Here is a 15108-nt window from a genome sequence, read left to right as displayed (position 1 = left end):
TTAGATGAGATAATGTATGAAAAACATGTAAGCAAAGAGACTGGCACACTGTAAGCACTCAAAAAATGTTAAATATTATTAACAAACCTGTAAAGTATACCCATATTATCTTTTCAAGCTATTATGAATTACTCTGAACTGGCATCAGTTAGAGATGGAAAGAGGGGCCTGGGATCTTTTACGGAGGGAGGCAAGTAAATAAGGAGCTTCAGTTTCATAAAGCAGTGCCAGTGTCAAGTGCTGAAATTTGAAGGTAGCACTGGTAGTGCAAGGCTCACAAATGAGTTTGGAATAGTACTGAGTGGCTCAGATATTGGTACTTTTACAATTGCTTCTAGTTCCCCAGACCCCTAGTATCCCTATTTAGTTGGTACAGCTATTTACAGTTTAGGCGTGAGGAATCCCTTGCTATCCATCCCCCTTTTTGGAGAAATACTTGCTTATGCCAGGTTCTAGGTTAAATAGTATGAAAATAATAGTAAATAGATATTTTCTCTTTGGTTGTTGAGTTTTCGGGGAAAGACAAGACACAGATGCAACTTTAACAATGGAAAATTGTTATAAGACAGAATATGAACTTTGGAAAAGTCACAGGATTTCTCCAACTGCCCGAGGAGGCTAGGGAAGGCATCAGAGAGGTTAAGTTTGAGTATTACAGATTAGTAGAGATTTTGCAGAGAAGATGTGGCTTGGACATGGGAGAGCTAGATGAGGAGGGTGTTTTAGATTGCCACAAGAGTATGTGTACAAAGTCATAGACCATGAAAGAATGCAGCCTTTCACCAGCAACACAAGTTGTTTTTTACTACTTGAGTATGAAGTGCATGCAAATAGGTAGGGTATGTGATAAGGAAGGAGGGGTGAGAGGTAGGTAGGGGCCAGAAAGGTGGGCAGATTCCATGTTAGGGAGTTTGAATTTTATGTAGTACACTCTAAGTAAAAGGGAGTCTCTGAAGTATTTTGAACAAAAGAATGACATTTTTTTCATGATTTTTAAATTCATGTTTTCAAATACAGGATATAATCAAATAAATATTAAACCAAGGTATAAAAACTTAATCTTCTCAATTTCCCAAATTTGGAGAAAAATCCCCAAAGTTAAGAAATCAGAGTATATAATATTTAAAATAAAAGGGTCTTTACACTAAGGAAAAAATTAAATGTTGATAAAGAAGATGGAATTATCCAAATTTAAGGGCATAATCTATTTATAAAGAAAAACTTATTTGAAAAGCAGTAGGGGGGATAAATCACTCTAAAATTAATATTTAAAACATGAATCTATGCACTTTGGAGGCTTGAGGTGAAAAAAATGTATTTGCTAAAAAGAAAACACTTTAAGGGTCAAGGAACTACTCTATTGGGCTTTTGAGTTCAGAATGCCAGGACTAAATGGTCACAGATTAACAAATCACAACTATTCAGAACTGTTACAAAATAAACTGGTTTTGCTTATCCTAATTTTTTAATATATCTAATAATAAATTATTTCAATTGGGGTAGTTCTGTTTCCTAAAAGAGTATATATAAATATATTTCGCAATTTACCCTTTTCTTAATGAATTACAGTCCTCATTATAAAATGAATTTTCTGTGCTACATACTAAAACACAAGATAGCAAAGCTTTTCAGTATTACTGAGGAGTCTGAGGGTATTTTTGGCCCTAAAACCAATGACCCCAGGTTGGAGACTGTGATTTAAAAATGCTCCCATCCCCCTGTTTTCTAGCAGTCAATGGTCACTTCTCAGCCGTGGCCAGACTGCCCAATGAGAGTAGCCTCCTATTCTCCTGTTATTCATTTCTAGTCAGCATCCACACTTGACCATCATTTTCTAACATTCCATAAACTAAAGGCCGACAAACCAAATGATGATATGAGAACACCTGCTTTACGAGGTTAGAACAAAACGTAACGTTGCTGATCAGAGACTTTTATTTACTTCCTTGTTCTGGTATTAAAATTACTGTTAAAAACTACTGTGTTTGGGCAGGAGGCACTGAAAGTGTTTTTGTTCTTAGAAAGCCCGGACCTGCATTTATGTCTTGGTGAGGGTTGGGCCTGCATTAACAGTCCACGTGGGATGCATGATATTGCTCAGCAGGAGTAAACACACCTTGAAGGACAAAATATGCAGCAGAAAATAGCCTCAGACTATCTGTCACTTGACTTTTATAGTGAAAGGTTTCTTACTTCAATGGGCAATTCAGTATTTTGAACTCAGTGTGCACTCTTTCAGCCCAAAAAGACAATGACATTTTGACTATTTGTTTTTTAATCCCTAAATTGAAAGCCTTTCTTCATTTATATTAGAATGATATTTCCAGATTTCATCATTTAAGGCAAGGGTTGTCAAAGCATGGCCCACAGGCCAAATTCAGCTCACCACCTGCTATGGTAAATAAAGTTTAATTGGAACACAGCCAATGAACTGTGTTTACATATTGTCAACGATGCTTTTGCACTACAACAGTAGAGCAGGTGCTATAGAGACCATGTAGCCTGCAAAACCTAAAATATTTATTATCTGGCTTTTTACAAAAAAAATTTGCTACCTCTGAAAAGGTATCAGAATTACTTGATATCAACTGGATAATTTTCTAAATGCACACTGGCTAATAAGTCATCCCAACCCCGCCTTTGCAACCACAATCCTACACATTCAAAGTACTTTGAAAACAAAAACAAAGACATTAATTTTAAGCCAGTGAAGTTAAAATCTTGAAATACTAAAGTATCTCATAAGTCACTTAATTAAATATTTTCAATGTTAGGAGCTCACTAAGTTGATACAGAAGTTTTTGTGAAGCACTTCTAAAGTTATTCCTAAAGGTTGTTATTCCTAAATTTCTTCATTCCAACACTTCCGCCTTCTCTATCTCTTCAGATATTGACAGAGATTAGAATTTTCCCTAGGTTTTTAAATTAACCCCAATTCCTTTAACCATAATTCAGGTAAGATAGTTTGTTGTTATCTTTCTTGCCATCACTGGATGTGTTCTTTTGCTAATAATATTCATCTCAAAACGAAGCAACCAAAATCTAGTACAATACTATAGAGGTCAGCATCACCAAGGCAGAATATAGAAAACTATTAGCTGACTGTGGATTATGAGTCTCTATAAACACAGGCTAAGACAGCAGAGACTTTTTCTAAGTTGATTACTTTAAAATACACATAAAGTGTATCACATATTTTTAATTCAGATTTTAATTTCAGAAGTATATTATGTTTGAAATAGTTATTTGTTTCTAAAATATCAATATTACATCTGTGTAAGAAAGTAATTAAAACTGTACACTCTAAATATATGCAGTTTATTGTATGTTAACTGTATCTCAATAAAAATCTTAAAAAAAAAAAGTAATTAAAAGTAAGAAAACTATTTTGAAGTATACACTTGCAAACTAAGGAGATATCTATACCGGCTCAATTGCAGCTTAATCACCTCAAACAGCCACAATTTGCTAAAATAAGCACCTAGTATTTTCTAGATATACATGTCCCACCAAAAAAAAAAAAAAAAAAATAGAAGCTGCATAAATGTTTGTTAAATGACCAAAGGTTTTACACTTTTTATTTAATGATACATTTAACAAATGTTACCTGATTTCACTGACACATTTACAAATGTGTATCTATTTAGACATATGTTGAAAAGATAACTTTCCATCCTCATTCTCAGGCAGGTCAACAGGAAAACATTAGTTTTGCAGCTCAGTTGCCAAAGTTGCATCTTAGCTGCTTCTATTTGCTCATTAACTAGAAAATAAGCTTTTCTGTTTTTTTTTTAATTCCAAATGAATCTTTAGTTTATTTAGAACAAGAGAACAAAAATCTGCCTCCACACTCACTACAGAAATAACATGATTAAAATCTCAATAATTCCATGGTCTGATTACTCTCCTTAATATTTACTTCCAGAGTTAATTACTTCCTTTCTTAACGTTAGCCAGCCTCTTATGTGTATTTCTATAATTGCACCTTATTATTAAAATTATCTACATCCACACTCTAAATATATGCAGTTTGTTGTATGTTAACTGTATCTCAATAAAAGTTCTTATAAAAAAATTTTTCTACATCCATGTTTGACTTCCTGATAGACTGTTAACTTTTCCAGGACAGGGTCTTTATTTAGGTCACTATAATCCTAGAGCATAAATGAGTAAGTAGGAAAACAAATTTCTTGAAATTATCCCAGGGAAAATGTAACAAGGGCCTGAACAAAAGAGTGGTAGCAATAGTAATACGCATGAAAAGAGACAGATGAAGATACCCTGTAAAGGAAAATCAAAAGCACTGAGAGACCGATTGGGTTTGTGGGATAAGAAACATAATTGTAAACAAATTTCACTGCAGTGGTTACCCATGGGAAGCAAGTATCTTTCAGTACAATTATTCTGAACCCCAGTTAGGGCCTCTAAAATTCTCTTCCTCTAAGAGTCACCGAGCTGTTGCTGGAGTGAGTCCAAAGGGAACAGCTGTAATGTACACCAGGCTCTTCAAGGATGCAGATTATCCATTTCTTTCAAAGTGCTGTCCTTCACTGACCTTTACAAGCAGATCATGAGAAAACAGATTTAACTCATTCTTTCAGTGATTCAGAGAGACCTTAACAACATCAGGTTGGAAAGTCAAGTTCTCATGACCATAACATAGAAAATTTAAATTCCTTTAGAAGGGGATGCAATTCATTTTCAGTATAATCTGTAGAGCTATAAAAAAGGTATTACGAAAATACATTTCAGAGATTTAATGCATTATATATGATAAGGGTTCCCTAACATGAGGTCCATGGATGGGCTTAGGAAGGGTCTTACTAATGGATTTTTAAAATAATGACAATTAACATCTAGGTCAGCAATGTTTATACTGATACAGATTTTTGATTATCAGTAACTGTGAACAAGGACTTAAAGGTGGGTTAAAAGAATCCAGTGTGAGTAGCAAAATCAAATGTGGTAAATAAACATGAGTCATTAATAAGGTAAAATACAGATTAATAAATACTTGACCTTAGATTATTAAATTATGAATTTAATTTTCATATTTTATATAGACACATAAAGAAAACACCCCAAATCTCAAAATATAGTCACTAATTTCCCAATTTGAATTTTTATAAATTATGTGATAGGATAAATTAAAATTTCTTAAAATTTTTAGTATGTAATAGGATAAATTAAAATTTCTTAAAATTTAAGCTTAAAAGGGGACTAAATACTAACAGAGGTGAAATTAGAAGAACAGGATTATGAAGTAAACATAGTTAAACAATGTGGAAAATACAGTAAGAGATATTTCATAATATCACACAATTCAATAGGACAAGTGATTCCACAGTGACATAGTTTTCCAGGAAATATTTTTCTCATCTTTGTGAGGGAGTCAAGACAGATTATCATAGCTCCATATAAAACAAGCAGAAGGCAGTCAGAGGTAAACTGCAAATCAGGTAACTCTAGAAATCCCATTTACTTTTTCAGATCAAGATGGCAATATTTGGTAAATTCTGATTTCAAAATACAGAACTAAAAGAATGACTAATACTTCAAATAAAAATATACATTAATATTTTGCCTTGTTTTTCTAGTTGTAGGAAAGAGTAGTAAATTCTAATTCTTCAATTCCTCTTTATTAACCAGGCCACCTTGTGACTAATAGCAAGCATTGGTGGACAGGTGACAGGTGGACAGGGTTAAGGGTGCCTGCTTCTGCCCAAAGGAAAGAAGAAAGCTAACCATTCCATAAAGAGAATCTAACCAGTGACTTTAGCTTTAGCATCTAAAACATCGTAGCAAATGAATAACCAAGGAACCCAACAACATTTTAGAAAGCTCTACATTTTTTCAATTATGGTATTATTCAGTATTTAGTAGCAAAGAGAACAACATCTATGAAACCAGTCTTATTCTAACGGCAGAGCAGAAATGGTCTAACCTGAGAGTTTTGCTTTGGTTCAGATCACTGCTCCATCACACTCAGCTCTACTGACCCTATGGAGAACTCTGCAATTATTAAGACTTCCTCAGGAGAAGAAATTTCAGGCAGTTTCCTTATTTTGCGCAAAGTGAAAAAAAATACTTACTACCTCATAATGATGTTATAAGAATTAAATGAGATAATTCATGGAAAGAAATCCTTAGTATAGTGCTTGGAGCATAAAACTTCAATAAAGTTTCCCTCTCTCTTATCTACTGGATCAATGCTATCTAGATCCATGTGTCCAGAAAGGGACAGAACTTTATTGTTTTGGGCCTACTGTAAAGAGATGGAAGATAGTCTTAAAAATTATTTAAATATTTTTGATGCAGAATATTTTACTGATATATTTGATATCTGTACAGATATCTCTATCCTCATCTTTGTATTTGTCTCTGTATTCTTATTGAAACATGAAATTCCTAAAAGATGAGGCCTGTATCTGTTTAACTCAGTCTGTACACTCTCAGCAGAGCATAAGCATCAAATTGGTCATCTGACATATTTCAATAATGATAAAACAAGAGATAAGAAAAAAGCAAATGGAAATACAAAAATTCTTATTTTAGAATTATACTACACATAATTTGTAAAATCTACTCCTTTAAGTTTATACATGAGATTCTACTGGTTTTCTTATTTAAAGAAAAAGGGGGAAATTGCAATAAGTAATAGAAATAAAAATGCAAAGTCATGGTAACAAGTATTTTTGGCTTTTTGGACTAAAAAAAAATAATGACCAGTGCAGGAAAGCAAGAAGTAAAGGGGAATGAAATAGATCATACTACCGACTTTCTCTTCATGTTAAAATACATGCCTTTCAATCATATCTGGATTGACTGGAAATAAGCAGGGATGATTGATGATCTTTTGGGGCTAAAAACCAGTAACACAGCTCATGTACATTTAGAACACACTATTTAGTTCACAGAAGCAATACTTAAAGGAAATTTGGTATAATGGAAAGGGTAATTTTTTAATGAGAAAAAAGATACTTTCCTTGAAAAATGGCTACAAAGTAGTATCTTTTATAGAGAGAGAAACAACTCTATGATATTTAAGTTTGGCAGCTGTATCTACATTTAAGGGTCAAGAATGTACTTCAACACAGCGGTCAAAATAGAAGCCTAATTATGCACCTGACTGCCTCCATGAAAATTTAACCAATATGAGATCAATGAAGAGACCAGCCCAGTAAGGAAGTACGGCCTACTGTAAGGAAATGCAAAATTTGGAGGGGTTCTTGAAATGTTACTCCAATTTCCTGCTAAGCAAAAATTTTAGCTCCCATGGAAGATGAAGAGAAAAGGACCTGAAAGCTTAATCTTTTAAAAGTCAAAGTTTATAACCAAACTTATTACTGATGATAACCAAAAAATGGGGTTCACAGTCCTAATTCCCCTTTACAAATGAGACTCATGCCCCATATGTTTCAGGAAGAAAGTCTATTTATTACTATTTATTACTTGGAATTATATAGATGATGCTAACCACACACTGTTCCTTTCTTGATTGACGAGTTCACTTTAAAAAGTATAAAAGGGCTCTACTTTCCAACTTAAAGTCAGTATTAAAATTAACTGTCCCCTGTTTTTCTTTCAAAAGCCTGGGAGCTTCACCAAAAATAAGTTCACTCTTTCTTATCTTAATGAAGCTAACATCTACTCAGGACTTGGATGATGTACTCTTTTAAGAGTGCATCATCCAGGGCCTATCTAGATAAAGAGTTTAAAAATATCTTGAGTAAACATCTTAATTAAATTAAAACATCTAGAAAAAGGTAACACTAGCAATGTGCCTTCGAGCTCAATTGACTTGATTCTTTTAAAGACCTGTAATAAGCTGAAGGCAAGATGTTTCCATAAGTCATCAGGAATGAGAACTTCTCTTCCTGAAGTCTATCAAATGGCTTTTCTTTTTTTATTTTTGTTTCTTTCTGGTTTAGCATAATGCCTTCATAAGCCTTTCCATGGTTTTGAATATCTCAACAGTCTTCTCTCAAGTTCTCCTGCTACTACAGGTAAAGGTGGATGAACTTCTGGAAAATATCTGCTTCACACTGTTCCTCTGTCTTTTCTTTATCAAGAATGAACAGCTACCTTATTTCCTTATGTCACAGGATGAAGACATAATTTGGTCACTATTGGGACTTCTAGTCAATTACTGTTCCTTCTGGTGGTACCTCTCTAGTGTCTAGATGTATTGAAACTTGTCTGCACCCCACTGATTAACCTTAGGATCTTTCCTGACAATGATGAAAAGATGAATCTTGCATAACAAATCCTATGCTATCACTATAAACAAAGTGAAAACTGGGTCAGCTACAGGTTTCTCCTCATCCAGAACAGGTAGTTTGTATCCACAGAGAAAAGAAAAAAAACACCCTAAATGCCAAAATAGTAAATTTTCACTCTAGTTTGATTCAATAAAGTTGGAGCTAGCAACTTTGACTGGGGGTACTAGCAGACACAATATATTCACCTAACTGCATCCAGATATATTTCATAGAAAGTCTCTTTGCTTTAGAGCATTATTTTCATTTTTGAGCAACTCAACATTCCAAATTTTACAGATTTGTACTATCTGCCACAAGGTCAACCTTATCTAGGAGAGAGAATGAGGGGCCAATCATAAAGTTTCATCATGGTTTATGGTTTCCAATGGATTTCTCTATTTCCTGAGTTTTATGCAGTTGTCATAAAACTTCAGCTATGTTGTCTGTGCCTATTATTACATACTACCATGCACAAAAAATGAACAAAGCATATATTTATATATCATTGCTGTAACTGGCTGTTGCAAGGACAATATTTCCAAAATCGAACGACAAGGACTGGAATGTGCTGCCATGATCATGGTGGTGATTCTGCCAATACTCACCATACTTGATATGTTATAGGCTAAGGAGAAAGTACAAATGGACTCTACCGATTTCCTTTGTGACAGGAAAACAGTCTATTGGTAAGTGAATCAAATAAAAACATTAAATATGGAGTACTTCTTGAATGTACTTATCAACCTTACAGAGGGACCATGTTAGTCTTCTGTTGTCATTCTAATTTTAGTATATATTCTGTGGAAACAGGTACTATCCAAAGAACTTTCACTAAAAATACTAGGAGGACCTTACCTTTAGTTTCAGTCATGCCAAGGCATAGTCCTCAATGGCTGTATTATAAAATTAAGCAACAGTATAATAGTGTCATGAAAACATTTTCGTTTTTAATTTAGATTTAATTTAGATTAGACTGGGAAAATCTGGCCGAAGATGTACTGCACAACTTTGGTTATCATATCCATACACTAGTCCCTGACGTTTTTGTCTAGTTATTTACCTACTCTTGCTATTATCCTTTTGTCCCAATATCACAATCCTTGAACTGATTACCTTTTTTAGAGGCCATTATTGTAATCTCTTCAAGTATTCTTTCTTTTATACCATATCTATTGATATATTACTGGCATTCTTATGAACAGATACAAAGCATACAATGCATAGGGGCACTGAAATTTTATTTCATTAAATTTCACTTAAGATGGTCATATAATGTCTAATTTTAATCTGCTTATTTCACATGCCAAATTTATTGGCCGAAACAAGCAGTCTCTAGTTTTACTGAACTTAATCAAATAAACCTATAGAGAGCTACTTGAAAATATGTTCCATTTCCTTTAAACTATTCTCTAATAAATGTAAAATATTGCATTATTTGCTCAGTGAATACCACCCAAGTCTATCTACAGGTAACAATACAGTTCAAGAGGGATGCTACAACACTGGATGAAAGACATGAATTACAGTAGAAATGATTTTTAAAATTTGCTTTTTCAATGATAAAGGCCAAACAATAATATTACATTCTGATGTAACTGCTTACCATCTGTTCCATTTTCTGGCAAAAAAAGAATACTTTAGTATTACACTAGTAATGGTGGAAAACTCCCCTGCAAGCAATTATTGACCAAATTTAATAGCGATTTATCACACTTCAGTATTTGACCTCTGGTAAAAAGGGCTACTTCACTAAAGCAAAATCTGGAGTAATGCAGGATAGCTGTCTGGCAAACAAAGGAATGCAGATCTCCCAGAAGCGCAATCAGAGAGAGGGTAGCTTAATTTCAGCACAAGCATCCCCTAGTCAGATGTGAAGATAAGCAGTCCTACGAATGATAGCAACAACAATATGGAGTCATGTAAGCATGGATATTTTTTAAAAACTCAATTTTTTAGCCAACACAATATGCATAAGATACTTTAGAATCCATTTAATGATGGAAGAGAAACATTAGTAAATGGGTTTCACTTTGCCCTTTCAAACATTTACTATTCACTTATACTTGATATAGTACAATGTACCAGTATCTGGGAAATCATAGTTACTATACCTTAACATGAGAGCAACGAGAATGACAAACTGAAATGGGTGTAACTGTGTACAAACAGCATCATAAGTGATCAGTAAGTAGAATATTTCCATTTTATCCACTGCTGTTTAATATGTCACCAGTTGACCACCTAAGGCATAAAGTTAAACAATAAATTACCTTATACTTCAATAAGTTAAAGTGCTTCTTTAATATGTATCAACTGACAAAAACTTTAAAACTGGCTATTCAACATAAGGCATTAGATTATTATCCCAATTGCTTCACACATTATGATTCATTAGTTAGTTTTGTTGAAATTAAAGTAAATGCACAGAGGGAGATATAAGAAAGTTTGAAAAACAGAACTTAAAAGAGCTAAAATTCTAAACCTTCACTGGGGTGTAGTATATCAAGAAAGGAAATGATTGCAAATATTAAAGTGAAGAGATAAGGGAAAGTTCCTAGGTTGAAGAGAGACACTGTGGGCTATATTAACAGAGACTTTTATGTATGCGCTCAATAACAGTTATTACAGGAATGGATACATTGATGGAGAATCCTGATGTGAAAATTCATCATGAGAGCACGTTTAAACCTCTATTTCTTAAACTGCAAGATTAAACTAAAACTGGAACATAAACTTTTAACTTATCTAGTCAATACTAATAATCTTTATTATTTGATAGTTGCTTTATGGTCTATGTGATTATAATTTGATAGTCTCATACCAATTTTGAGTGATATAAGAAAAAATGCACAGAAAAAAAATTCTTTAAAGTAGCTCCACTGTCACTATTAGAAGTCAGAAATTTACCTTCTGTTACAAAGTCCTCAAAACGAAGTATTTTTTTTTAAAAGATAAAAAGTATGTTCTATTTTTATGGCATAATCAAGAAAATCACAATAACTAGCTTATTTTTTTAAATCTACTTTTACATCTCTAGGAATCAGCTAATTAAAACCTGTGCTTGGGACTTCCCTGGTGGTACAATGGTTAAGAATCTGCCTGCCAATGCAGGGGACACAGATTCGAGCCCTGGGCTGGGAAGATCACACGTGCCACGGAGCAACTAAGCCAGTGTGCCACAACTACTGAGCCTGTGCTCTAGAGCCTGCGAGCCACAACTACTGAGCCCACTTGCCGCAACTACTGAAGCCTGTGTGCCTAGAGCCTGTGCCCCGCAACAAGAGAAGCCACCACAATGAGAAGCCTACGCATCGCAACGAAGAGTAGCCCCCACTCACCACAACTAGAGAAAGCCCACATGCAGCAACAAAGACCCAATGCAGCCAATAAATAAATAAATAAATAAAATACATTTAATTATTTATTTTAAAAAAACCCAAAAAACAAAACCTGTGCTAGGTTCCTTTGTTACAATTGACCCTTACGATACTTAACCATCACTCACTAGTCTACTCACAATAGTATCATTAGCACTAAGATCCAATAACAGTGTTGTATTTATGACTGCACTTTAGTTTCCACAAAAGCAAAATTCTGAGAAGAGCATGAGTCATTATCCCCAGGGTAAAAAAAAAAAAAAAGTTTCTTTGGTCAGAATATGAAACATTACCGAAACTAGTAATTTAGCCTAGAAATTCATTTTCTGAATAAAAGGAACAGAATGTTTCTTTTCTCTATTGGAACATTCCAAAACTAGAAGAACTGTCCATCTGTCTGCTTTTACTGCTCTCCATATCTGCTGTGTGGTGACAGAAAAACAATCTTTACCCTAGCTATTTTCAATACTGTTCTTTTGTCCTGTCAGGATGTCATTTTCCCAGGACAAAATACAGACACATACACACATGAGCTCCCTCCACATCCTCTGCCTCTCTTTCACTATTTGAGCATCTATTACAAAGTCACTATAGTACAGTATATATAGAGAACATTCTACAAGCGGATATTTCTACAATGGTAAATGTCAAAATGTTCGCAGGTTCATATGTTATATCTCATCTTAAAATACCTTCAAAATTAAAAAATTACAATGGTAAGGAACTATTAATATCATAAATAATTTTGTAAATAAATATTATAAATTTTCCCCAATAAAAAAATCAAAATAATCTTTCTATGATATTTTTCTGGCCTCCTTTAATTGCTTCTTTTGTTGGTACCTCTTACTCTGCTTATTACTCAAGTGTGGGGATTTTTCATGACATCACCACTCTCTCAACCTCCAAGGTTAGAACCTTTGGAGTTCTCAACTCCTCTCTTATGATGTCACTTCCACCCACTAAATTACCCTCAAATTCATCTTTTTTTTTTTTTTTTTGGCTATCTTCTCTATTACTATTAGGCCCTAAAGAGTTCTCACATGGGATAATGACTTCATAGTTCAATGAGCATTATTTAAGCAACTGCTTTCTATAAGATGAAATGAAAAGGATTTCTGACAGGTACAGAGGGCAGAGCAGGTTAGGTGGGCAGTATGAACGAAGGCAAAACGCTCTGAAAGCGAACACTATTTAATTTCTCCCTTCCCCAATTCATTATCCATAGTGTCACTAGAACTCGCCACCTAAAACACACATCTAATTATATCGTTACTCAATTAAAAATAACATGGTGAATCTCTAGTATCTACAGACTAGAGCTGAAACTCAAAGCCTCACAAACCATGACAACAATGCTCTGCCTTTACTCTCCCCCTCCCCACCCACACTCCAAACTCTAATCCTGTTGGATCAATCTTTTCTCTTCAGTTTTCTTTGCATTTGTAAACAGGGTCCAGGATGTTTCTTCTACCTCTATTTCTATTCATTGCCATTTCAATCATTCTTTAAATTCAACCCAAATGCCTTCCCTCTAGCCCAGCACAGTCTCATTAAACTTGGCTTTCAATTCCAAATGAACTTAAGAATCATTTTGTTAAGTTCAAAAACAAAGCTCAAAGCAAAACTTGGTCATATTTTGGTTAAGAACACTTGAATTATGCTTAGACAGAACTGACATTTTTACAAAATAATCTTTCTATTCAAGTATGTATTTCCACTTATTTTTCATTGTTTCTCAGCAGTTATTTTAAAAATTGAATTATAGTTAACATACGATGAACTGCTTATATCATAAAAGTTAAGTTTGATGATTTTTAACAACTTTTTATATCTGTGTAACCACCACACAAGATATAGAACATTTCTATTATCCCATAATGTCCCCTCATGCTTTTCCAATTAGTGTCTTTCTCTGTCGCAATTCCATTTTGATTTCTGTAATTATAGATTAGTATTTCTGGTTCTTGACTTCAGGTAAATTGAATTACATAGTATATACTCTTTTGTATTTGGTTTCTTTCGCTTAACATACTATTTTTGAGATTTATCCATGTTGTTAATGTATCACTAATCAGTTCTTTTAAATCACCAAGTAGTATTCCAAGATATACTACAACTTGTTTATGCCTTCTCCAGTTGTTGAATATATGAGCTTTCCCCAGTTTTGGCTATAGACATTTTTACATCAGTTTTTACTGTTTTGGTTTTAGTGAACATATAGTTTTATTTCTCTTGGCAAATACTTAGGAGTGAAATGCTGGGTTTTACAGAGTGTAGATCGACTACTTATCCTTAAAAAGGCCTGCTTGCAAAGCTGGCCCTTGGATAGCATCTGGGAATTTAGATCTTGGATACTGGGAGGATTCCCACCCCCAAAATGATAAGAGTGGCTCACTGTACCCGAACTGGTCATTGGAAACAATATAGTTTATGTCTGATACCTGCTTTCCTTCTGGAATTTGGGTATGTGCTGGGCAGAGGGTCAGCCTCTAAAGCTATACTTGTGTACTGAGTCTCTAACAAGCTTTCCTGGTTGGCTACGTTTCACACATGCTGTTATAACTCCTTGTTGGGGGAATTAAATGTACCTTGCATGACTCCACTGGGAGAGGACCCTTGGAAGCTTGCACCCGGTCTCCCCTGGATTTCTCCCCATGTACCTTTTCCATTTGCTGACTGAGCTTTGTATCCTTGCTGTAATAAATCACAGCAATGAGTATGACTACATGCTGAGTCCTGTGAGTCCTCCTAGCAAACCATCAAACCTGGTCTTAGTAAACTTCTGACACATAAGGTAAATGTTATGTTTAACTTTATAAGAAACTACCTACCAGTTCTCCAAAGTGACTGATCATTTTGCATTCCCACCAGCAATAAAAGAGAGTTCCAGCTGCTCTATATCCTCATAACTAATTAGTGGTGTCAGTTTTTAATTTTAGCTATTCTAATGGGTAGCGGTATGTCTACAAATTAAAACACTATGGTTTTTTTTTAATGTTTATTTATTTATTTATTTAGGCTGCACCGGGTCGAGGGATCTTTGTTGTGTGTGGCATGTGGACTTCTTAGCTGCAGCATGTGGACTCTTAGTTGCAGCATGCATGCAGGATCTAGTTCCCTGACCAGGGATCAAACCTGGGCCCCCAGCATTGGCAGCACAGAGCCTTACTGACTGGACCACCAGGGAAGTCCCAAAACACTATGGTTTTAATTTGCATTTACTAATGACTAATGATGTTGAAAATCTTTTCATGCGTTATTGGCTATTTGTATGTCTTCTGTGAAATGTCTATTTGTGTCTTTTACCCATTTTATATTAGGTAGTTGACTTTTTTAAATGTTGATTTAAGGTTCCTCATATATTCTGGAAATGTTTGTCACTTTAAATACCAGGAATATTTTCTTTTCCATTCTGTGGCATGTCTATTCATCTTCCTGTTGTCTTCTAATGAGCAAAAAATGTTAAC

The 15108-nt window shown here is 34.4% G+C and overlaps 1 protein-coding gene and 1 non-coding gene across 4 annotated transcripts in view; both read right to left on the bottom strand.

Moving 5' to 3' along the window:
- Positions 1–15108, bottom strand: part of PIK3CA (phosphatidylinositol-4,5-bisphosphate 3-kinase catalytic subunit alpha) — a 91017-nt gene that overhangs the window by 42392 nt on the left and 33517 nt on the right. Inside the window, exon 1 of one of the 3 annotated variants that reach the window (XM_057738263.1) lies at positions 10373–10487. The exons of the other annotated variants lie outside the window; for them this stretch is intronic. The gene's annotated coding sequence lies outside the window, so the exon portion shown is untranslated. Of the gene's footprint in view, positions 1–10372; positions 10488–15108 lie in introns of those variants that run through there. 3 annotated transcript variants of the gene reach the window in all.
- Positions 8970–9073, bottom strand: LOC130856194 (U6 spliceosomal RNA). Its single transcript, XR_009054488.1, has one exon. It is a non-coding gene; the product is annotated as a U6 spliceosomal RNA (small nuclear RNA).

This window comes from Hippopotamus amphibius, chromosome 6 (assembly GCF_030028045.1).
Source record: "Hippopotamus amphibius kiboko isolate mHipAmp2 chromosome 6, mHipAmp2.hap2, whole genome shotgun sequence".
NCBI lineage: Eukaryota > Metazoa > Chordata > Mammalia > Artiodactyla > Hippopotamidae > Hippopotamus > Hippopotamus amphibius.
The sequence above is the reverse complement of the archived record's forward strand: the minus strand, read 5'-3'. Positions and strand labels throughout refer to the sequence as shown.